Here is an 8655-nt window from a genome sequence, read left to right as displayed (position 1 = left end):
CGTGGCTTTCGCGTGCTCCCTCCACCTGATCCCCACTCCGACCAATCACGACTCCCTCTCCGACTCGTTTCCTCGGCCCGAAACGCGCATAAGTTCGTCCTCGTCCGACCAAATACGTGTTTTCTCTACTGAAACTAGCGGCGTGGTCTATCGCGCCGCTGCTCTCAGCCGCCGATGGCGCTATTTCTATCGTGAAACGGGAACTTTCGAAATTAGAAAGTAATTAAGCGTAATTATTAATACCGTATGCTTTGTATCTCGGGATTGTTAGCCGAACATTAAATTAAGGAAATACACCGGACGATGCATCCAAGCGAGAATTATGGGCTTTTTTCCCGCGAGTAGCGAACGATTCGAAAGTGGAGGCGGAAAGGAAAGTTTAACGTTATATCGGTCAGATAATCTCCGTTGGAATGCGCGCTTTCAGCGGTTAACCTGCGATAGTTGAAAATTGTTTGAATAACCGTGATTTAAATTCGCGTTATTATATTTTAAACACTCCGCGGTGAAATTTTTACTCTACGCGGCAGCAATATCGTGTCGAATTCGGGGGCATTCTTATTAGCCGTGAAACGATCGACGTGATATAAAATTGCATCTCGATGTTAAATGAACTAACTACCGCAAATATACCGCTATTCGAATGAAGATTAATCCAAAGCTTGCGGATAAATCACAGTGCGCGTAATTCTGCTTTTTGCGCTTTTTGTTATTTTTATTCGGTAGCGAATAAAATTGTAACTCGTCTCTGTAATTGGCGGTCAGTGAAATTCACTCGCTTCCACCATTTCTCTGAATTTTTCCTTCGATCGATGGAAGAGCATTCGAGAGGCAGAAGCGAGGATAATAGCTCGGAAATTCCAATTCGACGTAACACTTGTACGAAAACTTTCGTCATAAATTGCAACATAAGCGCGGAGGATTCGACAAGAAGCGGGAAATCTGAACTAATATCGAAACGACGGGACAGGCGTTACATTCAAAATGGCCGTGCAGGAAAAATGAACCGGAAAAATGGATTGATGGACGACTATGAACAAGATAGACAGGTAGCACATACGCTATGAGGAAATAAAAGGAGCAACGGCTCGCTTCCTAACGTAATACATTTCGCAGACGACGAAGGTAATAACATTGATTTATTATATTTTCCAGAAACGGGAAAAAGAAAACGTGGAGAGAACAGATCTACGAAACGGAATACAGAGATTCTACGATGAGGATTGGATTTAAAATTAATAAAAAAATAAGTATCTTCTTTTGTTTTTCCCAGTCGAAATACAATTGAACGTGTTGTTCGATACATCAGTAACGATAGATCAGCAGTTAAGATGGTTGCACGTTGCTTCGTCCTCAAGGGACCATCTCGAGTTTTCTCGATAGATTCTTTATAACTTTGTTTTCGTGACATAAATGCTTGGATTGTGTTGGTGCGAGTAATAACAGTGATAAAAAGATAGAACGTAGAACGGAAAGGTATATAAAATTTCATTTGTTTATTTCAGGAAATAAATGACAGAAATCTATATTTGGAAATAGATTTATTATCTGATCAATAATCTGTGGATTGACAGTTACGGGAAAATATCGGGCATACCATTCGATTTACACGATCCAAACTATTCCAAACAGAAGTTCACGCGGTTGAATGGTATCAATTCACAGCTGTGCGCAACTGTAAAGGATGGTCAATTAATTCTATCGTACTGAGGCAGACACTCTTTTAATAGCTTTATAATCAAAACGATAAATGTCGCATTTTCACCGCGCGTCACGTAAAGAGACTTTATTGGAATTCGTCGAATTCCCATTGCCCGACCGTTATCGCGACCGCGATAGTTACCGGCGTTCCTGTTAAACCTTCGACATTGTTTTGCCGTCCGCACAATTCATTCTCGCGTTTCTCCAATTAACAGGCATCAAACGGTTTCTTTCTGAATCGAATAGAAATTATTTCCACGTATTCCAAATTTAGCACGTGGATAAAAATTCTTCCCGATAATGGGAATGCGATCGACAATACGATATGTAATTAGTAATTAGCAGCATTGTAAACGTGTCATTTTACGACTCGCCAGAGTAGTATGTGTATATGCATACGAGTTCATTTCTACGTTCAGTGCATTACCGCAGAGCAGCCGCTAAACGAGAATCATCTACCAATTGTCACTGTGATTGCTATTATTGCATAAAGTCAAGTAAATGGTAAACGTGTTCTATATTACGTTATTTGATTAAATTGTTTCGCGATACGATTTAATTAATGCATCTATTATCGATGTATCATTGACGGTCAGCGGTCTTTTGGCTTCCTAATTGGCCGATTACGTGAAAGCGTACAGGAAGTATTCAAAAGTATCGAGATACTTGTGGAAAAATAGAATGAAGCTGAAGAATCATTAGTATGTAAATTATGAAGTACCCGTATATTCAATATTATAACAATATCCACATCAATCTGTTGTTCATATCCAGCGCGTCTTTCTATCGTTATTTTAATTAATTTTAATATTCATGTTATTATTGTACCTATTTGTAGTAACTCGATTCCATATGCATATGCTATAAAATGATTTTACAATTAAAATTTGAATTTTGGGTAGAATGCCAACCAAACCGTGAATACTGCATTTACGATTAACACCAATATATATTACGACCAATTATTATACCTTTTTGTTTTTAACTTTATTATGTTACTATGTGGCGCTTATAAATAATTTTAACAAATTTTTATTCAAATCATCGTATCTTAATTTTGCGTAAACACAACGTCCTGATCGATTTAATCGTTTCGTTAATAATCATCAGATCTTCTCCCAAATCTCATAAACAGAAGTGTGCCTCTCCGTCTGTCTAAGTGTCGACTAATACCACTTGCTGGTTAAGCGCAGCTAAGATTCTCACCTGAAACAAGTTTATTCTCAAGCGACCAAAGTTACCGTACGATGATGCTCTTAGGAAATTTCTGCCAGCCTTTGCCGTGCCATAAACAAACCGTTCAACGTGTGTATACGTAAAAAAGTTACGCGCTCCACCCGGCTTGCAAAGGAAGCGACAAAAAAGCGCTAACGACTGACCATTATCGCTGGTTCACCGACCATCTAGATAGCCATGTAGTTGAAGTAATTTTGCGTAAAGCAAGCATAAATAAAAGCGTGAAAATGTGGTCAAACGTGGTCAAACGTGGTCGAACGGTAGGGATATATGGTTATCGGGGGTACACACAAACGGGGTCCGAGTTACGGAGGTATTTAGGTTGAAACAGGTCGAAGAAGGGGATTGGACGAAACTAATTATACTTACATCAGCACACACAGCGTGTGTTAAACGAGGTGGCCAGGATAGGACGAAGTTACTTCGCTGCTACGTAACTTCTCCTATCGCGGCGGCACCGTTACCTACAACTTCCGGCTTATTCCGACCCTATGTCTGGACGATCCGACCAACTTTCGGAACGTGTTCCCCGTTACGCCAGGGACGAATATTTCCGTTCTCGGCATAAGACTGGGAAAGCAAACGACGCGTACCCATAGCTTCGGCGTTCCTCTTATTCGCATTTATCTTAGGCCTTTTTTCTAAAAGGGAGGACTAACGGGAGAGACAAAAGCAGAGGACATCGTACTATGGAATTAAACTCGTTTATCCTCCGGTTGAAACCGACTCATCAGGATTTAATATTTCTCTCTCCTTTATTTCTACCGTCCGAGAATAATAGCATCGGGGAAGGAAGAAAGGGAAAAATGAAAGAGAGAAGAAGGAATCCTAGAAGACGGTAATTAAGAAATTGATGAGACGACCCAGTTTTTTGCGAAAAAACCCCCGCTCTTGTGTATGGAAGCACGCGACGCGGTGTTTCTGAATATTCAGCGGATCCTCATTAAATGCAAAGGAGCTACGAAACCGGAAGGAGCGTCCTCTACCGCGGAGTTTCGGACTAAATAGAAAAGTTTCTAGCTGCGTGACGCCGCTTGCCACTTTCTATAACTACTACTTCCTCGTACAACAGTTCGTCCCTGTTCAATGGACTCACGAAATTTTACGAATACATATTCTGCCATTCGTTTTTCATCCTGTTCAGCCAGCGTTCAGTTTCCCCGACGTCTGGCAACTCGCGAATAAAATATAATCCCGTTCGACGATTCGCCGCTAGATATTTCGCTCGAACGCAGGCTAAATACGCATCGCTGGTCGATTCGCTTTATGCAAGCAGTTTCATCTATATACCAGAAAATTGCTGTAGTAAATTATATCACCTCTTGGAAAGGATAGAAAAAGCTTATCTCTAATGCGCGTTTAGCAAACTTCGTCTGATATCCTCGTCTTGCGAAACAGTAGGGAAAAGTAACCTAACGAACGAGATCGAGTCTCTGCGATTTCCATTTGGAAATCTGAAATTGCTGAAACAATTACCGATACCTATCGGTATTAACAGAAACGGCAGAAGAGCACTGCGAGCTATTAGGACACGTATTTGCAGATAAGAATCGCGTTTACGTTCTCCTTGGGCGCATTATCGTAGCTCAGTGGTGCGTTAAATAGAACAAACGGAGAATGTACAAGAGACTGCGGGTGGAACAAAGAAAGAAAGTTGTCTAGGAAAGTTGGGCCGGTGCCGCAGCGCGCGTTGGTTTGCTATCTTACCGGGTCAGCTAACTTCCGGTTACTCTACTTTCGACTAACGACCCATCTAACTTCGGGATGCTCAAAGAGTGGACCAGAACGTCTGTCGCAATGCTGGCGACGATGCAATTACTCGGGCGCACTTCGTGCTGTGCAACCAGCAATTTCCAGCGATGGCGTTAACGAGAGTCCCGGAAAGGGACGATGCGCGAGAATCTTAATGAAATTGTCAAGCGTCGCGTCAACGTTAAATTTTACGGCCTGCCCTGACCGCGAAAAAAAGAACGCGTATTTCATGCACTGTGTTCCGTCCGACCACCGACGTCGAAACGGTAGAAATTTATACATTTAATTAAACACTCTTGTAACGTTTCACTGGAATACACAACCGTTTATAAGTAGAACAGCTCCTGGTCCCATATGTAAAAATCTAAACTACCAAGGACACGAGTAATCGCTTAGAATTGCGCAGTTCAAGCAAAGTCGCCACAGGTAGAGAAGATTTGTTAAAATTATTTGTAACAGTCATTATACTTACCTGCAAAGGTACATCTCATCGCCTGAACCATAGCAATACATTAACATTTACCTACAAAGCATAAATTTTTGCAGGAAGAATTCCTTTCTATAATTGGTATCGATCGCGTCTGATAAACTACCGGTTTATACTACTGTCAGGTCACAGAGGCTCGTCGCTGTTCTGCTAAATCACAGACGTCCGCCACTAAAACACTTAGAAAATCTCTTCACGGCTCTCGACCGCGTAGATAAAGAGAACAAGGTCTCGTTTAATTAGGTCAGTGTAAGTAGGTTCGTTTGAATTCGCGTCCCATCTTTCACTCGTATGAAAAGTGGGCAAAAATAAGTAAGCCGGAAAGGGAAGGTTAGCCCACGGGAGGCGGATAAAAGACGCGCAGAAATGGTCGGTTTAAAAGGCTCGATTCCACGGTGGGTAGGAGGTGGGAAAGTCGAGTCTCCAGAGCATTTGCGGACGTTTCGAGCCATTAGGTGAGGCGGTGCAATTAACACCGTCGCCCATCGACACCCGCAAAGTCCATTACGATGCCTTCGTTGTTTCCACCCTCCTGTTTTTCCTCCGTAAGCATCGCTGACGATCGTTTGCCCGCCATCTACCCGGCAAATCCTCCGATTCTCGATTAACGCTTGCAGCTCGCTACGTTGGGAATACGAAGACCGGCGAACTTGATCCTCCGCGTTACGTCCCTCTTGCCTTCGACAAACAAGATCGATCTACTCGATATCTTCGCCTCTCAAAATCATGGATACATGCCATTACACGATACAAATATAGAGTGATACGGGTTTCGTAATTTTGTAGTATAATATAATAAGGTATATAGATATACAGGGTGATCCATAACACTCGGTACAGTTGATCACGAAACGAAAAAGAACAAGGCGAAAATTTTCCGAAAAAATCGAGTTTTCAAAATTTGCTTCAACAGGAGTTTAAGTATGTATGTAAGAAATATGTCGAAAGTATAGTACAGTTTTTCATAAGACGCTGTGTTTCCGAGAGAAATAAATTTGAAGATGTAACATGCGCGTGTATCAGACCAGTTCTTAACTAAACATATTCAAACTTAATTTACTTGGAGATGAAATCTTAAAAGGAAAAATTTTATTTCACATGTATAGTAACCTACCGCTGATTGTTTTCTCGTACCAAATCGATAGGTTAACAAAGATTATTATACTTGATAAATTTCCGAATTCGATTTTCTCAGACTTGTTTTTCCACGTAGAACAACCACGGTAGCCAATTGTACCTATCAACGGACTGTACGGACCAGCCTGTAGAATATATCCGGTCTATCCGGTCTTCTATATTTTTATTTAATTTTTAGCTCGACGAACAGGAATTGAGTAGGAAAAAAATTGAGGTTCCGTGTTTCGCATAAATTCCCAGTTTTTTGTCCTCGAAGCTATCCGGCGAGAAAGAAACTTGGGCTCAAGCCGCGTAACAAGTAAGAACGCGTAGCCCTGGCAAATGATTTCGCCGTGAAAAACTGCAAACGAATTTTTTGTCCGGCGGACAGTCGAAATCAAAAGAGCAGAGGTTTTTCTCGACACTTGGAGCAATGGGTTGGGTGTGAGTAGTCGTGGAATAAGTCTGATTTGTTGCAAGATTGCGAAAGGAAAGTCGTCGGTAGTAGATAGTAACGAGTCAGCTTGGAACAAGGGACGAAGGGAGCGAAAGAGGGACGAAAGAAAGAAAGGGAGGAAAAGGAGGAAGAGAGAGAAGAGAAGAAGAAGAGAAAGGCGATTGGTAGGTAGTTAGGCAAAAAAGGAAGAAGGGATCGATTCTTCTTCCTGCTCCCGGTGGTCTCTCCCGCGCACCTTCATTCTTCTTCTCCGTGTCGCTTCTTTTTCTTTTAGTCCGCGTGACTTCTCGCCTCGGCTCGAACACCTTTAATGTCCCATGATACATTATACCTTTGGTACTCCCTCCGTGCCATTCGGGATATTTTTCCTTCCGCTTCTGCTCAACGCGTCAATTGATTTGTACAACGTACAGAGGCATCCATGCCTGGTGATCGATGGAACGTCCCTGGAGGAACGAATCGATTTTTATAGGACACCAGAATACGGGGGAAAAAGAGTACATTTTTCAAAATATAAAATTCAGGAATGCTCTCGCAGAGCAGTATTTTCCGGTCTTACACAAGGCGAATTTTGCACGCACGGTGATGTCTATTGGTTTTCAATTTTCGCGATTTTCGCGAACGTTAAACACGAAACGCGTTGAACGTCACCGGGACGCAGAGAAACACGTAAAACAGATATTTACGGAACAATTGTTTATTCAACAGAGCGAAACGCTGGCAAAATACACCGATATTAATTCCACTGGCAGGCTATTCAAAAGTACACGTTCGTAAACTGCTGACAGCTAGCGAAATATTCCATCGGTTTCTTTGTCTTGTAATTTCAATTTTAACTTGAATTACGCATTGCCACGAATCGATTGAAATCTATCAAAAACAGATCCGAACCAACCTTTAAAATAAAAAAGAACTTTTCTCTCACGTACCGCTCTTGTCCACATGGATCTTTTGCTCTTTTTCCCTTTCTTCCATCGTCCCTTTTTCTGTTCAACCAACTCACCCCAATTCGAAGGTCGATTTAAGATAAAACATCGCGTGGAACGTCGATTTAAGCTGACGCGATCGTTTCGTCGTTAGGGTTGGTTCGTTAGGAATTTTAGGAAGGCGATCGGGAAAAATTCCTATGTGCCGTTAATCCTAATTTCTCTAGCTCCACCCCCTTCGAACCCCATTGTCGCATACGATTAAGCCGTGCTACGTAGCTCCGAGGAATAAAGGAATTTGGATAATGAAAGTACTTATATAACGAACCTGAATCCCGAAGATCTTTAACTTTTGTAAATCTTCGCAATTTTATCCGACTATATAATTTATAACTAAGTCGAATTGCGATTGCGATTCGCCGATTACCTCAAAAACATATCGCTCGGCGAAATTTTACATCCGCAACAGTCTGCCGTTTCCCGTGGTTTTTTAATTGGAAACACGAAACATCGATTTAACCGGATGAAACGTCATCGAACGAGGGCAAGGATGGAATAGAGCCGAAGGACAATTAACGAGGCAGCTGCATCTGACACCAGCGGTGTCGCTTCTACTACTCGATCACTCCGCAATGATGGCTTTTCAAAACACACCTATACCGTTTAACCTATCCCTGGTATTGTGTGCCGTGTCAACATTTCCCCAATGGAATTTCCCTATTTCCGTTCACTTGCTGACAGCTTAGGAACCGATCGTTCCTGCGAAATTGGCTAATTCCGACGCTTTCCTCATCCTCCTACTCATTTCCCTACTTTGGATATAAGTATCACCATATTTCAAGCTTTCGCATCCTGCACGTTTCCAATTACTTGCCTCCATCTCAGTTCAACGTTTCGCCAAGATATATATGCTACCTTTTCTTCGGTCTTCTCATTTCGCCACAATTCCTTCGGCATTCTTCACCTCCCTATATTTTTAA

Source organism: Bombus affinis, chromosome 11 (genome assembly GCF_024516045.1).
Source record: "Bombus affinis isolate iyBomAffi1 chromosome 11, iyBomAffi1.2, whole genome shotgun sequence".
In the NCBI taxonomy this organism is placed as follows: Eukaryota; Metazoa; Arthropoda; class Insecta; order Hymenoptera; family Apidae; genus Bombus; species Bombus affinis.
The sequence above is the reverse complement of the archived record's forward strand: the minus strand, read 5'-3'. Positions refer to the sequence as shown.